Consider the following 24,214-nt stretch of genomic DNA (forward strand, 5'->3'; position numbering starts at 1 on the left):
TCAGCACCATGTCTACGGCGTAGCGACGTCTTATAGGACAATAGCGACGCGCCGGAAAATTGTGACGTTTTGTTATTTTTTGTTTGATGTGAATAAAAGCGACTCTTTGTGACACTCACTGATAAAGAACACGGTACAATGAGGACGCTTATTGTAAAAGAACTTGGCTGTATTTGGAACATTGAGTAAGAATTTGGACAATTTAGTGTACTGAGGATGTAAACGAACAAGGAAACGTTGCGTTGTAAACCTCAATTATTTTGGATTATTTTGTCAATGTGACATTAGTGTCTGTGAATATAGAATAGTATAATACAAACTTTCTTTTGCGAGGCAATATTCCCATGGAGTACCCTAAATCGATCATTGTTGAGTTGCTGAATTGAGGTAAAGAATTTATAAAATTTAATACTTAAGAAAATATAGGTATCTTTAAGTATTTAAAATTAAATACATATATAACAAATATCATCATTATATTTTCTATTAATATTTTATTCTGAATTAAGGTCGATGTTGAGCTTGTTTTGTTTAATATTTAGTTTGACAGATTGGTAGAATATGTATTTTTAAGCGAATTCTGTAGGTAATTGTAAATTCATTAATAGATTTTTTAAATTTAATAAATGTATTTTTGTTTTTATTTTATTATATTTATCTTTATATATATAGCAATATATTACACATAGCATACATTTTAGCTCTATTGAGATTTGTGCAATTTAATTGCAAATAAAAATATGTGTATGGCTTTTTTTTATTTTATTTAGCCTTTCATCTTCCTTAAAAAGAGCATTGTTAAAATATATGTAGAGAGAATTTTTATATTTTAAGTAAGAAAATTGTTAATATTGTGTAATTTTTCGTAAATTTAATCATTTTGTATGTTTAATCATAAAGTACAGAAATATTGAAATTAACGACAAATGAAGATATGACCTAGCATTAGTAGCAAACTTTCCAAACATCAGAGAATGGAAAATGAATGAATGTAATTATAAATATTTAAGAACTCAATTTTAATCCATTATTTAGTATTCTAATCTGCAAGGTCAATTTTACGTCCATAATTTCTATAAATTCCATCTATACCCATTATATATAAACTTTTTCATTGTGAATAATATGGTTGGGGAGGGGGGGAGGCGAGCTTTGGAGTGAACTATGGAGAGGGCTGCCTTAAACCAATTTCATCCGCAAATGGCCAAAGTGATCCAGAGTGTAATGAGAGACCATAGAACTGGTAAGATGAGGTAGAGATATAGCCGTCTCACCTTGTGAGTTCTTCCACAGCCTATATGTATGGTGATGCATAAGTTACGCCATATACAGATGCAAGTATACCTATTGTATAGAGTACATACAAACGAAACTGCATTTGTATGTGCAGTATGAGATCAATACAAATACAAAATTGAAGAGCAACACAAACATAACAAAATTAATAATGATAACTGCTGTACCAAAAGATAATGCTGTTAAGATGGTTGGGATGTATTTATTATTTTGTTATACTATTATTTTGTTAGCACCATTACAGCGAATCAAAACGTTTTTACAATAAATATATTATACAGTTCAGTAGCATTATTAAATATGACTCAAAAAATATTAATAAGATCCTAATCCAATTTATATAGGAATATATATAGAACCACCATCTTTCAAATAAACTAAAATATGAATTGAATTGAGAATCTTCTTATTTTGAAGTCAATTGATTAATATACGGTGTATGTGTGCAAAAATACACAGTGTCATTGTTTCCTCCAATTTCATACAATTAATATTAATATGTGTTTGAAATAATAACTCTTGAAACTCTTACATAATAGACAGATAGTTCCTTAGAAATGGACGCACAAGAAATTATTGAATTATAATATTATAGATAGTGGGTGTTCGATTCACAGGTTGATTGAAAATCCTTTTGTTCTCCTCATTTCAGAAATTCATAACTGATCGACAAGTTTGATAGCAAAACTTGGGCATTAGATACAATGGACCCAAAACCTTAAAGTGTACTGTACACTTGCAACAATTGAGCCGTTGTTGCGTTGTTTGCAGAAGCAGCGATACTGCGATACCGCGATTGACTGGCTCCATTGTTTGGAACACCGTATAACTCTATTGTGGATGGAAAATGTCATGGCACTATTGCGGATCGTATACGTGTTACGTGCCAGTTGTTACGTTGTTACTGATAGCTCAGAGTTATGTACACATAAAGCTATATTTATAAAAAAATTTATGTGCAGCTTACAAAAACTTAAAAAACTTGTCTAATAAATTTTATAACTTAGTAACATTTGACGGCCTCGGTGGTCTAGCGGTTTAGCGCACCGCTTTACTTCCGATGGTCGCGTGTTCAATTCCTCGCACGGTACATACAGGAGTATGAATGTTTGTATCTGTCTGGGTGTTTTCTATGTATATTAAGTATGTATTTACAAAAAATATCTATATCCCATAACAGCAAGCTCTTCTTACTGACTACGTGGCGCAATATCAATTGTCCAGAGTTATTTATTTCTAAAATACGACATTGCATTGCAATATCCTTCGCGTATAGATTTGAAGATACTGCCTATAGACGATAATGAAATTGATTAATTATTAATTATTTTTATTACAAGATATGTTTCATTTAATAAATATTAAATAATTACTAAATTATACCTTTGCTTGTTATTTCTATAAGATATCTATAGCCTATATATTGATTTAATTGAATTGTTAAAAGATAACAAACAGACGAACACATTTTCATACTTATAATACTACATTATTCACGCGACGTCATCCTTTTTTTATATATAAAATATGTATGTAATTTATTTTCATTCTCTTGTTATATTCTGTCTTTTGGGATCCATTTGGCAGTTTATTTGTAAAATAAAAAAAGGATAGACTAATAGACACACTTTTGCATTTGTAATATTAATATGGAAGGATATATTTTTATATATTTTAATTGTACTGGCTAGTTGTAGTCAGCTAAGCAATGAATGAATTACATAGTAAACAAAAGTAGAGAGAACTTGTTTTCTATAAATTACAAAGGTAGTATTTTTTATTGTTCTTCATTAAAATATATGCTTTATCAGAGAAGATAGAAGGTATATTTTTTGTTAACCTTTTTCAATAAGTCAATATTCCAATTATATTTTATTACGTTGCTCTGTATATTTGCTGCAACTGAAACGTCCGGATCCGAAGTGGCCCATTTCACCCTGCACCGGAAGCTTCACTGTCCCCGTTAAATCAATGGACTTTTAGCTATATTTATAAAAACAGTTTTTTATAGCAAAAATAAATAAAGCTAAATCCTCGTGAATGCACTTTTATAAAACTGAAATATTATTGAAAAATAAAACAATATTTTTTATATCAAGGAAAAAATTGACCTATCAATTATACAACACTTTGTTGGTAGAGTTGTTAGACAAAGATTTAACAACTCGTAACCGCTGTTAGTGTAGTGCTACTAAATATATTTAAAATAAATTACTAACCAGTGGGCCATTGATACCATAATTTACATTTATTATTATTTATTTATTTATTTATTCTTTTGCACACAAAATTGTATACATGGCGGACTTAATGCCTGATTATATATATGGACTGCTTTGACAATCATAATATTTATAGTATTTATAAGTAATGTTGACGTATTTCGACTTTAAAATATCTCAAGTATTCACAGTTATTCAAAATTTTACCCCTAGACACTCGCCATTTCAACTTTTGAGGTATTCGCAATAAACATTAATGTAGCTTTTGTTACCGTCTATCAAATTGCAGGTGAAAATGTTAGAAACGGCTTCCATGACATTTTCATGAGCTTGTACTTTTAGAATTGACAAGTGGAAGAGTAGTACTTACGTCTTAGAACTTTAGAGTGAAATTTGAGTGTCGATTTGTTTATGAGAATCTCCGGAACCAATGTCGTGGTCAGGTAGTACGCTTAACGCTTGAGAGAGTGCTATCATTGTCGACAGAAAATGTTAGCTCGTACTGCCACCGGCCGCTTAGAAAATTGAATTGAATCTCAAGAACTTTGCTTTCGGAATGTCGCTGAACATATTTTTGCACGGAAACTGAATTCACGTTTCTGGATAGTTTTTATTTGAAATACAAATATTTTTCAAACAACGACGACAAAGAACTGTGGTTCTCAATTGATCTGTATTTTATAAATATTATGCAGTATTTTCATAAAATCTGACGTTATTTTAAGAAATTATGTGGCAATCGCTTGTGTTTCCTCTTCTATGTATACTTTATTAATCACAAATTAAATAAAAATATTGATTTTATGAATTATTTTGTTTTGTCTATTTTATATTTTGTATTTTTAAATTTCCATTTATGTATATTACATTTTTGTTCTTATGACAATATAACATTTTTTATGTAGCATGTTTTTTATGTATCACTATAAAAGTATAAATACTACAGCGGGTTGTAATGACCCTCAGGAATGAGGAAACGACTTGAGGAGACGGAAAAATTTTTATTATAACACTAATGAAACTAACTTTTATAGTTCGTTTCTTCATTAAGAATTTTTCGATAAAAAGGTGGCTTTAATTTGCCTTATTTAACTTTTATATAATTATATAGCAAAATGGCATTTCCGCTGTTCTATGCTTAATATATTTATATACTCGAGAGAAATACTTACTCTGTAAGAATCTATGTAAATCCAGGCGCGATTTAGTGTATTTGATTCATGATATTATAATAAAAAAATTGAAATTGAACATCATGATTGAACATCAATTCGACTTTTAAAAATTAATTATAATATCGGTCAGAAACATGTATGCAATTTAATTCAATTAACCTATAAAATTGGCCAGTTGAGTTTTAAAACAAGGTAGGTCATTGGTATATACAAGTGGAATACATGCTGTTTGATGGATACAATATCTGAATCTGTAATTGATTTATATATTAAAATAATAATAGATCTGATATTGTATGATGATTTTATATTTTAAAAATGGAACAAATTGGTATTCGATTTTTAAAACAATAAAATATCTATATCGTTCAGAAACCTACATGAAACTATTTATGAAAATTAATTCAATTAACCAATAAAACTGGCCAGTTGGCTTAAAGAATATATTGAAAAAGGTCGGTTATTGTGTTAATAAAATTACGCACATAGGAAAACGAGCACAGTTATTAATAAAGATATGATTTCCCTCTGTTATGGGCGCGAATACCCATCCGTTACGCAATTAAATCTCGAAACGGCCTGATGTCCATTGAGATTTGCATACAGATATGTGATTATAGCAAAAATGGCGTTATGTTATGGCTATGAGATGTGTGAGAAAAATATTACAACATAATGTCCATATACGGCTGTAATAAAAGAGGGTCGTGTGTATGTACATGAACTTTTTTATTAAACTTTGTATTACAAATACAAAGTTTAATAAAAAAGTTCATACATAGGCATTAATAGCTCCCACAAGAGAATGTTCTGTGTATGAATGATATACAAGTAAATATTACATTATTTATGAAACCATTACAAGTAATAAAACAATGAATAATGTAATTTTTATTTTTGTGCAAAATTTTTTATTTTTCTCAAATCACTTTTTTATTTTAATATTTCTACTTCCTGTATATGTTATTCGTTATCTGGGATTTTTTTTATTTGTTTAAATAATTAATTCATAAATTATAATATTTTTAGTTACTTATTCATGTAGATTATGTTTTATATAGACCGTACCGTTCAACTGACTGACTTAAGTTGAGGAGTCTGCAAAACTATTAACTAATTATTAATCTATATTTTCAAATATATATGTTCATACATATTATATACATTATACTTACACATAGTGTACACATTTATAACATATCGAAAATTCTGTGTCTGGATATTCTATGTCGTCATTATCGTTTCTAACCACAGGATATCATTAAAGTAAGTTAAGTAAGCAAATACTAACTGAACTCAAAATGTATTTCGTCTTTTGTTTTCTTTGAACTCTTATGAAAGAGGAACCAAGCGTACAGCAAAGTTGATGTGAATAAGTTTATTACGGCAAAAGCGTTGAGGCTACGTCTTGAGTTATATACTCAGCTATATGACATCTTCACACCAGACAGAAACTGGATCATATTTTTATGACTGTCATTTCACACTTTCGTATGTTGGATACTTGTATTATCACATACTATGAGTTGTTATGTTACCGATTTACAACTAGAAAAGGAATTGCGTTTTTATTGGTAGCATTTAGTATTTCCTTTTTCATTCTCATTTAGACTGTAATGTAATATTGGTTTCGAAATATATTACATAATTAATTCCAGGTAAGAAATCAATACATGAATTAAAGTTATCCAAGTAAATTTTAAAGGATTTTAAGGATGAATAATCATAATTTTTATGTGTATATGTAACATGTAATAATGATGTACTAAACTTCCGAAAGGGCAAATATCAACGAACGAAATTCATCACGTTAATACTCAGTGTTTGAATATATTGTAGGTTAAATATGTTGCATTATAGATTGATTAATGTTGATTAAATAAATATGGAGATTTTATTCCAAGAATTGTATATTTCCACATTGTAAATAGTTTTACAAAAACATTCTGATAAATACTAATACATCGTGCTATAAATTTTCGAAATTTTTATGTCTACAATTTAGTATGAAACTATCTAGAAAATAAACATTTTTACGCTAGAATGTTTGCCGTCGTTTAAAGGGAGGCATCTTAAAGCTTAAAGCCAGTATTAAATAAACAAGTTTGCTTAGTGTATTAAGTAACTTGCAACTTCAATAATTGCATAACTTTCGCTGTCTAAACAGCTGTCGTAGGTACTTTAACAATGAGTAGATACAGGATAATGTTTCAATTTAAGCGTATAATGAAATTGAAAACTAACAAAACGTATTAATTAAATTTTACTTCTGTTCGCGTGGAAATGAAGTAACAATATGTCATCACAACTTTACAGCTTTTAGATATTGTCGATACGGTTTCCAAGGTATTTATTTTAATAATGAAGAATGCCTCCAAAAACCTTATACCAATAAAACTCGTAGGTATACTAGTAAGCCAAAGTAAAAAAAAATATATTCATATAGATCCTTTGTGTCTCTTATGAAAATATTTCTTTTTATAACGTCCAGTTCGGCTATATCATTTGAAGATAACTGCCAAACAACTGAATTAGTAACTTTTTACGTAATTTTTTTACTCAGTTTTAATCATCAAAAAATAACATAACGCTCAAGTAATGTGTATGTATAACTTATTTAAAATATCAAAAAACCCTTGTTTCAACATATAACGAGTAATAGTCGGCATACATCTACCTGTCATAGCTACCTTGTTGTGCTTATTCCAGTTATCGAAAATTATATATTATAGAAGAGAATAACAGAAGAGAATAAAGAATATTCTCTTATTATTGAGTATGTTTCTTTTCTTATAGAAAAAGAGTGTAGCCTATCATTATCGTATTATTAAGGCGGTTGTTGAAGTTGAATTCCAAGTTTCCATTCACTGCCATTGTTGTTTTTGTCATGTCTGGAAGGAAAGGAAAGTGACATATTAATGTTTAATTCCGTCACTACACAGAAATAATAGACCCCAACAATTGTACAATACCAACCAACTCAACAATAATAACTACCCCCGTCAAGAATAAATTGGGGACTACCCCAACCTAAAAATAATAACTATATTACTGTTATTTATCGATGTCGTGGTGAAAGCAACAATTGAGATGACTACACTTCGCTTGGTATATTTAAATGTGGCATGGAGACATTCTACCACCGATTATAACATTTATTTTGGTTGTTACCACTGTTACCAGAGTCGGAGAGTTAGTCAGAAAAATTTGTTGACATACATAATTTTTAATTTTATTTCTGTCAGACTTGGAAGCCTGTTCCTTATAAGTTGTTTTGCAAACTACTTCTCCACAATGCCCTCAATAAAATACAATATATCACTATATATTTCATATCTATCAATACTGTTTACTTTATCTATTAGATATGCTGTCGATTAGTTTTTACTCATATTTGATGCAGTTTCAAATGTTATGCCATGGAAAATCATAATTATTTATTCCATCGTAATGTTACACTGTCTAAATATCGAATAATTGAGCGCTAGTTGGTTGGATCCGTAGTACATTATTAAATTCGTAATTATAGAGCAGTGGAATAATAATATGCGAGTGTAATTGGGGTAAATTGACCGCATAAATGGCTAATTGCTAACTTAACTTTTGACACCGCCGTACTAATCGCACACTTTATATTGTAGAAGTATTTGTATAATTAGTAGTGCTCGCGACTTTGTACACATATACATTCGTAGATCATTATTTATTATATGATTAATAAATAAATCAATAAAATTGTGTATCGAAAATTTTCACAAAAGTTATTATTTCGCCCTTTTGAGGATATTTTTCTCAACTTTCTTTAGTATATATGTTTACCAATACCAATATATGTTTACCGTTTTTATCAGAAACCTTATTACTTTAAGATAATAGGACAGTTTACACCTTGTTAAGATTTTACAATTTTATTGTATGCAGATTAATTTTCACATGTGGATACTACTACTTTATATCACATTACAAATAATGTAAAAAGTGACAGAAATTTGGTTAATCAAATTTTCATAACCAAATTCAAATATTTTGCTGTTAATACTAAATAAATTATCACTTATTCAATCCAGTATTACTTTTAGGTATATCATCTTCAATATTAATACTGGCCTGTAATAAGAAATGACTATAGTAATTTGAATTTGGAATTTAAATTGCCTGTTATATATTTTGCCATAACTGATGCGATCCGCTGGCTAATTTATCTTGTTACTGTAAAATGTATTCAACAACACTGGAAGCTTAAATTTCTACGATAAGTTGCTTGCTTGATGAAGTATGGTTGTAATGAGTGACGGCATTTACGCTGAGTTTCCTGAGCCGAGGAATTTACAATACTGTAAGCGTCTTTAAAGAGAAAGTAATATATTTGATGGATATGTGTACGCTATCAACATTAATATGAGGTTGACCAGGCTACTACATAATTGAGTTTTCTTGTGTATCGTCCCTATTTTGTCTTAAATGTTGTTTACCACGCGTTGGATTAAAAACAACAATCATTATGATTATCTCTTCTATAGTAACGAAATGAAAATATTTTTATTATTTTCATTTCGTTACTATAGAAGAGATAATCATAATTATTACAGAAGTCAAAGCACTAAAGGACTGATATATAAATAATTATAAATATATATTTACTGGATTAAGGACCGATTTAGGATGTAGTCGTTCGACACAGCTACTGTGTTGACCTTCTACAAAAAGCAAGTGTGCTTAATAGCGTACTTGATCGAGTATTTTATTGAATTTGGGGATTTCTGTGAGTGTGTTATATATCATTGCTCTATGCTTAGTATATTATTATCGCTATACTATCAGATATAGTATATCTAAATGACCAAATGGCGTAGCTCAACATCTGATTTTTATAACATTTGCTTTTTCTAAAATTGTGTATATGTTGAACTTTTTATTAAACTTTTAATAGTAAAATGTACATTTTTTTGTTAGATTTGTTAACAGTCAAATAATTAATATTATACCTACAAGTATGCTAGTTTCCAATAGTAATTATTAAGATCCTCAAAAATTTAGGTACAGCGTTATTTTATTTTTCGTATTTTTCCGTGTTTATATCTATCGAAACATTTGAAAAACAATATCGTATCTAAATACAAAATTCAATTAAAACCGGTAGAGGCATTATAATATACTTAATGTATAAAATATATACCATCATGAACTGTTATTATAAGGTTATATGCTATTATTACTTATTGTATATGTATGTACTTTCCTAATATTAACCAAGCACTACCAACCGTACCTATGCAGTAAAAGCTTGTTAATGAAATATTTTATCCTGCACTTTACTTCTCAAGACATTTTACGAGTTTAGATTGTACAATATGTCCATATACTGTATGTAGAATAAATGCCAAAAAGTTTACACATAACTAACAGCTTAACAGAAAATGACAAATACATACACAGCCTCTCTATTATAAATTGGGATAGTTAGAGACTATCCCAATTTATAAGAGAGAGGAGAGAGGAGACCACTACAAATGTATGTGTGTTTAATTCGGCCATAGGGACCTCTTACTTAAATATACACTTGAAATGCGGAACAATCCTACGATATTTAATTTCCTCTTGGCACTCTGTTAGCATATTCGGTTAATTTTAAAATGACATTTTTAATTCCATAATTAAAGCATTGGGTTGGTAAAGAAAATTATTTTCCTTATAACATTTTAATACTGTTCTCTATAGAGAAAAAGCAGTCAGTTATCTTAATCCTTCATTATTTTTCGAATATTCTGCTTTATGAATTACGTATAATAAAGATTTTATACTAATGATGAAAATCGTCAGCACAAAATAATACGTTTGTACATATTTCATTGAAATTGGGTAAAAATTTATATAAAACTTGTGTCTTGATAATATAGGCCTGTATGAACATTGATAAACTGTCAAAAGTTAAGGATTTTGACACAGTGATGAATTTTACAAAATTTCAAGTTATATTCAAATTATTCATTGAATTTGAAATTGTCACTTATAGAAATAATTTCTGATGTCCCACGAGCTTAGGCACAGATATGGCACAACATGCTATTATCGATAATGTAAAAGTCATGTTATTCAAGTGAATATATTCTATATACATTAACTGAGATGAAACAAAACAATTCAATTATAATATTTGTGATACAGAGTGATTTTGTTTTCGCATATGTATGTAATATCTGAAATTTAACCATTTATATCGGGAAGAAACACTTGACTGAGGAGGAATTTTTAACTCTCGTAAATTGAATAATTACATTCAATTTTTCATTTTGCATCTTAGAGAAATTCAATTTTATGAATAATATCTCTGAGTGTAGGTTTGATCTTTGACCTTTATAGGTAATTTTATCTGTATAAGAGTTTCGTACCTCTTTGTGGCTTTCTTTGTGGGGTTTTATATTCTACTGGGATGGTAATCAGACAAGATAATACCCTGATAATAATAACCAACTGATCGTATAATTAGTAACAATAAGCTATGTATGGTGCAAAGTTTTATATCTTAATTATTTATCTATTAACCTCTTTATTAGGCACCGTAGGTTTTAGATTTTATGTATTATAATATATAATAATTAGATTGAAGATATAGAGATAAGAATATTGTTTCAGAAACATGACTCAGTATTTTTTATGTTACATTCCAATAACATAAAAAATACTTAGGCAAACTTAGGGTAATCGTCACCATCTCACATCATGCCATCATGTGACGGTCGTGATACCGCTCATGCATTGCAATTTTGAAGTATTAATTGTAAGATATAATTATTATTTTCCAATAAATTGTATAGCTTTACTTCTTTTCCTACTGTAAAACACAGTATTATACTTTAAATCAACGAATCGTCTGTAGGAATCATAACAGTCAAAGCCACGGTCAAAACTTTGCATCTGGACTCTATATTAATAGAACAACTGACCGAACAACCCTCAGCGACATGAAAAGACCGGCCCCTTTATAATCAAAACAGTAATCAAACGCTATGAATTGGGGTGGACGCGACTTTATTTGAATTTTAAATACGCGCCCTCGGATTGGTATGAATGGTAATACGATGCCTACACAATAGCATAAAATATTGATTATTCAAAATATCAAGTAAGATTATATATGTTAATAATGAGTAAATGAGTGCTGATGTTTACCTTGGTAAGATTTTATAAAATCCACTATAAGTATAAAATAATGTATATATACTGGACACTCTTCTTTATATTATTGCATACTGACAGTGTTGTAGTACATAAGATTGAGTCCATTGTTACTTTAAACAGAATAACACTGAAATGATATTTTTAAAACTTTAATATATATTTAGGTATATAAATATTAGTTTTATCTTTTTTATCATAAAAATATATTTTTTCCATATGGTATAAAAAGTCATCCGGTATGATGATGTATGATGTCATTCCGGATTTGAGGAATATTAAAACAATAATAACTGAAATGTCCAAGATGTCACAAGGAATATATCGTATCATTATTAAGTAATTAAGTATTACAATTGTTTAATTAAATTTAAGTATTGTAGTCTAAAATTAATATTTAACATGTAACAATATTAACATGTAACAAAAATTAGAATAATGACAATGCATTATTAAAATTTTTGTTACGATAAATAATTAAAATAATTTTAAATATTTTAATGCCAATAGAATCGACTAGAGGTACATAATTTATGTTTCATTTTTGCCATACTATGAACAAAGTCTTCCGGCATAGAGTGCGGGTTGAATAACCAAATGTATGTGTGTAGTAGTATGTATATATATCTTAATTTTATTTATTCATTTGTTTGGTTTAAATGTGGTACAATATAAATGTAGGCTAGCTTCAAAAACAGTGAAACACGTTTAGAAATCACTATCATGCTGAAGACAAAAATATTAAATAAGGCTTAGAATTAAGAATTTGTTTCATAACATCAAAGATATACTATATCTAAAGAAAGTTGTCATATTACGTGAATGTTGACTTTTATAGTCTGTAAAATTTATCACTTTAATCAAGTGCAATCAAAATTTTATTAGCACTTAAGAGTTAGTTTATTGTTACCATTTCTAAGAGACTTAATTATATTTTAAACTGTATAGTTGTTGAAATTCAATGCTCAATTGTAACAATGTCTCAGTTTCATCTAGCGAGTAGCATGAATAGTTGGAAGAAAAGATGAAATCGTGGACTATCTGCGCTACCGATATTCGTTGTATGAGCATGATGTCAGACTGGCTCTTTTTATGTTAATATAATGTTTTTGCCACTGATTAATCCACACAGCCCATCTAGTCCCAAGTAAGCAGAGCTTGTCTAATTACTATAATATAAACACTTGTACATTTTTTTTGTAAATACGTACAAATTAGTATACACCAATACGAAAAATCGTACTAATTCGAACACACGCCCTTCGGAAGTAAAGAGGTGTGCTAAACCGCTAGACTACCGAGGCCGTCAGATTTGAATTGGAAAGGTAAACAAGCTGCCTGTCTACCTTATGGCAAGTAACTGTCGTCCATGCAGTGCATGCGTCCCTTTGTCATGTTATGCCTATATTTAAATTCCGGAAAACTAAATTTCATATCTTTTATATTTCACTGTTCAACTGATATGCAGTTTACAATGCATGCTCCTTGACAGATGGACTTATACAGTTATTCCATGGAATAGTAACGCGTGACCACAGGGACATGATTGTATTTTGGTGTACGTTATCTATATCTTCTTCTTCTTTGTCGATTCCTCAAGTTTGTGATCAAGAATGCTTCTTCCAACCAATATTCTCCAGACATCTCTATCCAGTGCCAAGTGGATCGCAGTCGCAGAATTAGTCTATCGTGGAGTTTCCCTGTCTCTTCTTCTTCACATGGATACAATATATTATTATATATTATATTGTTATGTAGATGATAGTTACCTTTTTCTATGTGTTATTTAAACTAGAATACAAAAAGTTAGTATAACCGTAGGCTATGCACATTTTCTCTCTACGCTAAATAACAAAACGAGGTATTGGATGACAGAAAATTTAATTTAAATTGTATTATTTTATACCTAATAAAAGTATAAAAAGATTTGAAGAATTGACGTTATAAAATATTATCTATAATAAACTGCCTGCTAAAACATTGCATGTAACTGGAACATTAAGGTTATATCATTTTAATAACATATTTTGTAAGTTATTTCAATTAATTAAGTTATCATTTAATTTTCTACTATTATTCTGCGAAAGATGTATATCTCAGTTGTCAAAAATATACTTCTTATATGTAAATATTTTTTTATAATAGAAAATACAAAAACTAAAGTAAAGTAAATGGTATAAAACATTACCTTATTCCTAGAACACGGTAGGTTTGAATGTAACTTTAGCAATATCTTAAATTTATTTGTCAGTTGGTTCATTTATATGTTACATGACGTAGTCGTGGCGATTAAAACAAATTGAGCCCAAAACTTGGTGCCTCAGGACAGGAATAATGTTTAAAGTTATAATGATGTCATTATTATAAATAATGCATCTTGTTGCTAACATGTAGGAAGGTCATATCATGTGCAAATTGACATATTTATAGAAAGTAATAAATCTATTTAAATAATACTCATGACTACTTAAATGTTACTTGTAGCAGTATCATCTACTTTTACGTAGATTTTAATGTTAATTTAGTACTATCGGGGGTATATTACACCGCCATATTTCCGATGGTCGCGGGGTCGATTCCTTACACAACTAATTATAACATGTGCTGCAAAAGTTTTTTTCATCTGCACATAGAATAATACTTAGACAGGACAGGACACAATAATACTTGTTCAGGATTCGAACCCACGGTCACCAAAATATATTGAATCACTTGATCACCGTGGTCGTCTGGTGAAATAGCAGTCCTTATGCATAATTTAAATATACATAACAATAGAAACTGTTAACACTTTTAAGAAACTTGGCGTGAAGATAAACAATAACAAAATTTCCGAAATAGAGGTCCGGGAAAACCTTGCGATATTTTAAGCTCGTTCCTTATCTGCTCTATTCGCTGGCCAAGCAAATTATCTACGTGAAATAGTGTCCATATTAAAAGCACTTACATTGTAGCAGCTTAAGCCGGATTACGTTAACTGTAAGTAGCCCGTACCGTAATACAGTACGAAATAACCGTATTAGAGTGTAATCACTTCAGTTTTAAACTTAACTGCTATTGAGGCAAGTTCTTTTATGACTGCTTCCTCTATAACAATTTAATAGAAAAACTCGCGTGTATTTTAAAACATCGATATTAATTCTATATGACATGTAAGTAAGTGTCATAAGTCGTAGAATGCGGATAATATTAGCGAGATAGCTTTATTAGATTTTAGCAAATAATATGTATCATCAGAACGTAGTCTCTGTTTGCTACATTTACCAACAGATAACCATATGTTTGCCTGCAATCATTGTTGTATATAAAAAAAAACATAATTCTGCCTCTAGCAGCTTGCTCTGCAAGCTGCTATGTTCTAGTTAAAAGCGTGAATATGGCAGTTAAATTATAATATACATGTGTTAAACTCTATTTTCAGCATTGATTCTATCATCTGGGCCGCTGTATGTATATACGCAGGCATAATAACTCTGTCATCAGAAATAGGATTTGTTTCCGGCATCGATAATCTATAATAAGCGTTTACCATTAGATGGGCCATAACCAGGTTTTTACCATACTGGTTGGTATAAAAAATAGAAAATATGTCTATATTTTTAATTATACTATTAATTATTAATTTTTACTTATACTATTCCTGATGATGTTTATAACTTTCTATCATCTAGTATCATTGTAAGGTTATAATATATATATTTAGTTGGTGTGAAAATGTCAATTATTGCAAAACTTTTATGAGGAAAATTATCAAATACAAACTACAGTGAACCCAACTATTTTATTATTAGTGATTTATTAGTGATTTTCTATTAGTATTGCTATAATGAGATACAAATGTTCTACAATTTTCCTTTCTGAAAATACTTAACACAAATAACAAAGGCGGATAATGTAACTCACTGAAGCCACTATCTAAAAAAGATAAGCATATACGTACATAACATCAGTCGACGCACCAACATTATGGCCTGTCTGTGGGACAAGAAATCTCTCCATAATGTTTCCCACATGGGCCCTTATTATAAGAATACACGCGATATACCAAAATGTTTTCCTAAAATGGCCCACCCGTTTCAGTATTGACACAGGCACATAGCTGGATAATGTACTTGCGCCTGTTTCGTTTCAATCCCGAGGGATACCGATGCTTTCTCAAACAGAGATAAGTTTGAAATTAGTTGCCAGTACCTAGGCAGTGCTGTGAAGTAAATGTAAGATAAAAATGTTGCCCTATTTTATTACATATATATATATATATATATATATATATATATATGTATATGTAAATTTAAGCTATAGATAGAACAAATTAAATTCTTACAATTTCATGATAGCTGCGGCAACATCGTAAGCTGTTTAAGCTCTTGCTGTTTAAGTTTGATTGTTATAAAACTTTATCGGATGTTGATTTACATGAAGTAGAGAAACATTTTAATTTATTTATAAAACACAACAATGGAAGTCAGTCAGGTAAGAAAATTGTTTAAGGCACTACTATAATATGCTACGAAAAACAGAAGTTAAAAATTTCAAATTTTTAAGAGATGGTCGGTTGCTCCTTACCAGAGCATTTCTGTATAATAAATTAAGAAAACTGATAGTACTCATATGTGGTCTTTTATATACTAGTAGGTATTCATCATGCTACTTTTTCATATAAGTCATTACTTTTAAGATAGTGGAATTCTTCTCCTACGAAATTTAAGTAGTATAGAAAATGTCAAATCTTTCAAATCGATTTTCTTCCATAATTTACCTATATTTGTTTCTTCAGATGTAGAAGTTCAAATGTTAAAGTGTATAGATAAACACATCGACTGGGGATTTGTGGCTTTATTGTTAAATTTACAAATAACAGATCAGACTGATCAAATGCAGTCCATCTGGCGCTATATAAACATCAAATTGTGTCTGCTATTCGAAGGCACAACACCATGTGACATTGTAAAAACATACAGGGACTCAGCCCCTTTAATCCAGAACGCGGCCATTTCAAATACCCTTTAGTCATTTACATAAGTCCTGTCCATAGCAAGATGGGTTGTAAACTTTAATAAGACCGAATCTGACGCCCTTTCGTTCAAATTTATTGGGCGTATACGGGATTATAATGATTGAAATATCCCTTTTATGACAAATTATGATGGTATCGTATCGTAAACGATTTATTTTGCATATCAATCCTTTAATAGGGTTTTAAATTTACGAGACTGCATGAATAGTATTTTTAAAATAGCGATAAGACTTTTCAAAAACAAGAAAGTTATAATTATTTATTAATACTGCGTGTATGTTTTAGAATCAATTAACATATTTACGTGTTTACCTTCTTATCCCTTACAACAAATATTTGGTTTTGAGAATAGTTGTTTTAATGGATTGTTTCTTGCTTTATATACAAAAAATAATTTGGATGAAATGCTCAGGACGAAATAAAAATGCGTATTTTATTTTTGTTTACTATTTCATGTCTACATGAATATTTGGTGAATGAGTTCAAATATTACTTCATATCCGATAGTTATAATTTTGATAAATCAAGTGAAGAAGTTAAAATAGCTGTTGTTTGTTCTTTATTGGTTTTAAGTGCAAAATAGCAAAGACAGGAGTAATATCTACGAACTGAACTGAAATTGCCGTTGTCGGTTTTATTACCTCCGATATTTCTGTCTGGAGTACAGTACAGCTATACAAAAATGGCTACAATTGGCTAAAAAGCGACGTCACGCCACAAGTTCATCCAATAAATATTCCTAACTGCTGTTTCGTAAGGAAACAAATGCTCCAAAACACAATGATGGCCGCTGAAAACACAATACTGCTGAGAGTAAGTGAAGCGTGTCCAACATATTCTGTTTTGTTGCGAAAATTGTGGCTCTCATGGTTTTATCGATGTTCTGTTTATTCCTTTTTGAATGTTGTTTGTTTAGTAATCGACGTTACGAGGAAATATATTCATGAGATAAATGGTCGTGACCGGAAAATACTAACAGTTATGTCGTGGTACAAAATAATAAGTTTGCCATTATTATCAAAAATGTCCTGTTTGTACTCATCTAAAGAAAGAAAACGAAGGGACTCCGAAAGAAATCTATGAGTGTACTGTTATTACCGTTTAGAAATATATAGGTATACTGTAAAAAATACCTACAAGTCAAATATGTAACAGACTTTGCGATTTAGTTATTGGATCCGATATTAAGACATTTCACTCATATCCTATTTCATGGCGTATAGCTATACTTCACAAGGTGACTTCTCTATTGTATCAGGTTAATCTATAACCTCAAATACTTTTATATAGCTAAAGGCATCACTAACTACAAACTAATAGTGGCAGTAGGGGTAAAGGCCAAGGGGGGAGGCGTAATGTTTACGATGGGGAATAGTAGGCCTATTACTAGCAATGTTTTGTACATTGCTTAAATATATATATAGTAGCGACACCATAATTATCAAAAAGTAATTAGGATTTCTAGTAAAGAAAAGTATATATAAGTATATGAATATAATAAATTGATGACTACATTTCCTAACTGATGATAGAATTGTTTATTTTTCCGCTTGTGAAAATAAGATGAAGCCGATATATAACGGGGCATTGATAAAGCGATCTTCGGCTATCCATAATTCAGACAAAATTATTCTCGATACAACTTATTTCAAGAATATAAATAAACGAATAAACTTGGAGAGCTCAGAGTTCTCTGCCCACGATTCATAGTAACACAGGCTGCTATTTTATATTACTTCTGAATACTGTTATACTGTAACGCTATTTTGTCACTGTTTTACCACTTTGTCTATTGACACTTAGATCTGTTTGTGTAAATGTGGTAAATCGTCTTTTCAGCTGGATTTTTTATACCCGAAAAATAAGTATAATTATTGTTCTCAATAAATTTTATTTTTATTCACAGGAATATTTTATCGGTTAGTATAATATAACTAAATTGATAAGTAATTAAATAGTACAAGCATCTACTAAGAAGAATGGCCAAAAAGTCTGCTATAGTATTATACATGTATAATATGTATTAATTCGTATGAATATTAGCAATTTCTATAGTAAATATAATTTTTATGATGATTGATTGAGTCGTTAAGTCGGATAATACTCTTTCTCATTATATAACTTTAGTAAAAGTACGTCATGAATGCCATTATATGTTCAAGGGTAAAATATTGATTAATTTATAATTAACTTCGACTTATTACTGCGGGATGTTGTCCTTTGTTCATAATGAAATGCAAGTCAGAGTTTACCTATAGTTATATAAGGCGCATTATTCCCATTAATGAATGTTATAAGAATTATGTAATTGATGTAAGAATGTAATTTTTATACTATTACGAACCTCAATACGGAGAGTAGGGTTATTTTTCTTCGGAAAGTCGTGGTCATTTTGCAAACATTCTGTTGTATAGACAGTGAATGCAACAGAGCAGCGTTACTTTGTACTTTATTGATTTTACTCTAGCATGTCCTCTGTGTCTTTTGTTATTTTTATTCTACGCTCAAAACGGAATGATGGTGAAATTTTTTTTGTAATATAATATTTGTGTGTCGTATTTTCATAGTTTGTTGACAATAAATTCAGATATACATTCAATACATGATTGCAACATATTTCTCATTGTTTGATATTAAAATAAGAGAAAAAAATTGTAATAAAATGTAGAATGTGATGAAAAATGAATAGATCACTGCTATTGTACTCAACTTTTTTCATTTGGCATCAATCTGTATTATTAGGTCTGTACTTATTTCTCATATTAACAAATTGGCCCTTTAACTATATTTTCTGTCATTACTTCCATAATTACATTAGACACGTATGCTTTGTATGTCATTGTTATGAGCGATGAAATGATATCCCATTTCTCTCAACTATTTTGGTCATGGTATTAGTGCATAAAAAGCATAAATATCAACAAAAAATAGATGTATAATGTTATAACTTTGTTGTTAGAGAATATTATTTAATAAATTACTAGTGTAGTTGTTAAAGATGCTATTTAGATTTTACTGAATACGTTATACCTTATTAGAACATACAACCTAGAGAAAATACAATTTATAATATTATTCTGGATATATAAAACTTCCGAGAAATTTAAAGTTGGTAAATTTGTTTACAGATCATTAATTTTATATTCTTGATTGTATAGAAAATTTGAAAACATGTTTTTGCAATTTTCGTCTTTGAAACTTTGAAACTAAAAAGAAATATAAATCATTGTAACTAGCTATTAAGAGTTGGGAAGAATAATATCCATTTTACATTGCTGTGTTTTTATATTGAAATCTAAAAGGAAAGAGTTTTTAATACTCCATAAAATATTGAAATAATAAAAACTTCAATTTTATGAGATAAGTCTATTAATTACAAATAATGAATAAAGAAAGATATCCGTAAAAAATCTACGTAATATTGTTGTCTTGTTCTGTCTCATACATGCGATAGTGCTATTAGTTTTAAGATTGAAAATATTAATGAAATATGAATAAAAAATTAACAGAATGAAATACACCTGTAGAATCTCATACTCATTCATCTATGCTGAATTTAAACTTGTAACGAAGCTGACAAAAAAAATATGTTACGATTTCACCAATTTGCTTTTGCCTACTTTCAACTAAAATCAAATTAGGTATCATGTAGAATAATATTCTAGACCCATAATAGAAATAGAAATAGAAATAGAAATAGAAATAATCTTTATTCAAATAAACTCATTACAAGCACTTTTGAATAGTCATATTTTGATTCTACCACTCATTCGGAATGCAGATTCATCACAAGAAGAATGAGCAAGAAACTTGTGTGTTGCTCTTTTTAATAGATGTTTTTTTTATATAAATAATTACAGTGTAACAAGTAAGAGGCATGCGACAATCAACATAGAAATCGCTACGCACTCATTATTAGTGTAATCAGATAACATTGTCAGTGCTATGTATTTTAAATTTTTCTACAAAAACATTATTATCGTTAACGAATTCTTCAATTTTATAGTAAGCTTTTTTGCCAAGGAAGTGTTTTATTTGACATTTAAATCTTTTTTCTGGTAGATTTATAACAGACTCTGGTATTTTATTGTAAAACCTTACGCAATTGCCATAAAACGAATTACTAACTTTAGCCAAACGACATTTAGGTAAAATCAGTTTCTTATTGTTACGTAAGCTTTTATTAGTGCAATCACTAACTCTTTTGAAACTGTCTATATTCTTCCTGGCATACATGATATTTTCATAAATATATTGAGAAGCAACGGTGAGGATATTTGATTCCTTAAAGCACTCTCGCAAAGACTCCCTGGAACCCATGCTATAAATGGAGCGAATGGCCCTCTTTTGTAAAATAAATATTGTATTTATATCAGCTGCTTTGCCCCATAACAAAATACCATACGACATAATGCTATGGAAATTAAAAATTACAGTGTTTAGCCGTTGCCACGTCTGTTAATTGTTTAATTCTTCTTACCGCATAAGCGGCGGAACTAAGTCGACTCGCTAATTTAGTAATATGAGCGCCCCATTGCAACTTGGAATCTAATGTGATACCTAGAAATACAGTATCATCCACAAAATTAATAGGTTTATTGTCCAACGTGATTTTTGAATCTACCGGCCTTACATTGGGGAGAGTAAATTTGATACATTTAGTTTTATTTGCATTTAGTAACATGTTATTAGCCGTAAACCATTTTAAAACATAAGAAAGAGCACCGTTTACTTCGTCCAAATCATCAATATGTCGATTGACTTTGAATACTAATGAAGTATCATCAGCAAACAGAACTATGTCAGCTATCTTTTCTACCATATAAGGAAGATCATTTATGTAAACTAAAAATAAGAAAGGACCTAAAATAGAGCCCTGAGGAACACCCATTTTAATACTAGTTCCCTCAGACTTTACACCATTTATTTCGACAACTTGCATTCTATTATTTAGATAGGATTTCATCATGCTTTGTGCTTCATATCTAATACCGTAATGTTCAAGTTTGAGCAAAAGTGTTTCATGTTCAACGCAATCAAATGCTTTTGAAAGATCACAAAATACACCGACTGCATCCTGAGACCTCTCCCAAGAATCAAATATATATTTAATGAGAGCTACACCGGCATCAGTAGTTGATTTACCGGCCGTGAAACCAAATTGTCGACTGTGAAGCAGTTTATTTACTTTAAAGTGTTGCAGCATTTGATTGAGCATAATTTTTTCAAACACCTTACTCAATACTGGTAAGATAGATATAGGCCTATAATTACCTACCACAGTTTTTTCTCCTGACTTAAAGAGTGGAGTTATTTTGCTATGTTTCATTAAATTGGGAAAAACACCATCAGAAATACATTTATTGAAAATAATGACTAAATATGGAGCAATAACATCTATAGCGGTGTTAATAACTTTAACAGACATGCCCCAATGGTCTTCAGTATTTTTTAAATTTAATTGTTTAAATGTTTTAGTAATTGTGGCAATGTCAATAAATGTAAATTTAAATGTAACCGGACAAGAAACAACATTGTCAATAAGGAATGATTTAGCTGTACTAGGAGAAGAGTCCAAAGAGAATAATTAAGAGATGTATATGCTTGTTGTTTTGAGACAGTATTTGTGTCGAGATTGGGCTACATTAGGGATTTACTAGTAGATGCAGTAGTTTACTCCCTAGAGAGATGGAGGCATTTAGGAAATTTGCATGCCAATACTATCGGGAGTGAATCTAACTAAGAAAGTTTTGGGACCAGCTATAAAGTGCTGCCTTATGCTTTATATAATTATATAGAGAGGTTTACGGCCCTTTGAGAGGTATTATGTACGGTTTAGGTCATAAATGTGATTAGCAATGTAATTATTATTAATTACTGTGTAATCTGTAGATGTAATTGGTTTTATCCCGGTACTAGTATGAGTAGTTTATATAATTAATGTTCCTTATAATTCTATTAAATTATAGCTCTCCGGAATGGCAACGCATTTGAGGTACCACGAACATCATATGATGATCAAATGTTTTTTGTGCTATTCATTTACAGAGGCGTATTACCACTTACTACGTGGGACGTTGGCTTGTTTAGTATTGGAATCAAAATAAAAAAAAATTATGTAGTTACGTACAATAATATGTATTTCATTAGTTAGTTTTCTTAGTACAGGTATGGTAAATTACATTTTCTTAACACTAATGATTGTAATTATCATGAAATGTATCGCTTCGGGTAATGTTCGTTGGTTATTATCTGTTCTGTTATTGTGTATCATTGCTATTCTTGAATATTATGGTCTGTTAAGATCCTAATGTCTCTGCTATATCTCACCCAAAACTCTAACCAAAACACTGCTTGCAAAGTAAAGTTACCATAAAGTAACCATAATATGAAATTAAAACAATAGAAGATAAATACAGACAAGTAAACTAACATATGTAAATTCAAAAATCATTCGAATGCACTATCAAATCCAATATTAAATCTTTATTTATAAACTACTCAATATGATTTATAGACTGCTACTAAAGTAATTCAATTACGATGATCCCCTTCTAAAATCTGGACCGTAATACCATGAAACAGAATAATTAAAATATTTAAACAACCGACAACTATCATGAAAGTCAAGTTTCCAACTCAACTTTCTTTTAACGAGGCAAGATGAATATAATTCAGGAATGTTTTATGCTCGGGTAGCGGGTCTCATCTGTGGCTGCTGTTGAATAATGGACCACATTAATAAACAGGGTCGGTTTGTTTCACGAACTTGAAGTAAGATCGTATAAGAGGATATAATTAATTTGTGTCGTATATAGGCACGACAAGAACTATTATTTAGTGGAAGCAATTGAAGGTAGACCATTGTTGCTAAGCCTATTGTGACGTCGAATTTCAATTATGATATTTGTCAAATTTGTAACCAATTCGTTGCTAACAAATTTAATACGTAATATATTGCAAATAAAACTTATGTTTAGAATCCGAACATCGAGTCTTATTACTCTTTTATTAGACAGATACACATAGGAACATATAAAAGGAAGTCTATTATTGGGATAACAAACAAAGAATCTATACGAGTACGAAATTACGGACTTAATTAATAAAGACATGTTTTAATTAGAATACAAGATGGCGTCAAACAAGTTGAAAACTGGTAAAAATTGAAATTCTGCCAAAAATTATGTACGGCACCGACGATGTGATTCATTAGTACCATTTGTTGTAGTTGTACATAGAGTAGCTTTAACATTATTAATGTCTAAGGATCTAGATTGATTAATGAATCATGAGAAATTGCTCTCGCCAAACTACAATATATCTCT

At 29.8% G+C, this 24,214-nt stretch overlaps 1 protein-coding gene across 1 annotated transcript in view; it reads left to right on the forward strand.

Moving 5' to 3' along the window:
• The window catches only part of LOC131846689 (uncharacterized), a 72,570-nt gene continuing 48,356 nt past the window's right edge, over window positions 1-24,214 (forward strand). The window contains exon 1 of the mRNA XM_059196043.1: window positions 1-387. The gene's annotated coding sequence lies outside the window, so the exon portion shown is untranslated. The remainder of the gene's footprint in view (window positions 388-24,214) is intronic.

This window comes from Achroia grisella, unplaced genomic scaffold (genome assembly GCF_030625045.1).
Source record: "Achroia grisella isolate CSIRO2021 unplaced genomic scaffold, CSIRO_AGI_Agris_v1 utg109, whole genome shotgun sequence".
NCBI lineage: Eukaryota > Metazoa > Arthropoda > Insecta > Lepidoptera > Pyralidae > Achroia > Achroia grisella.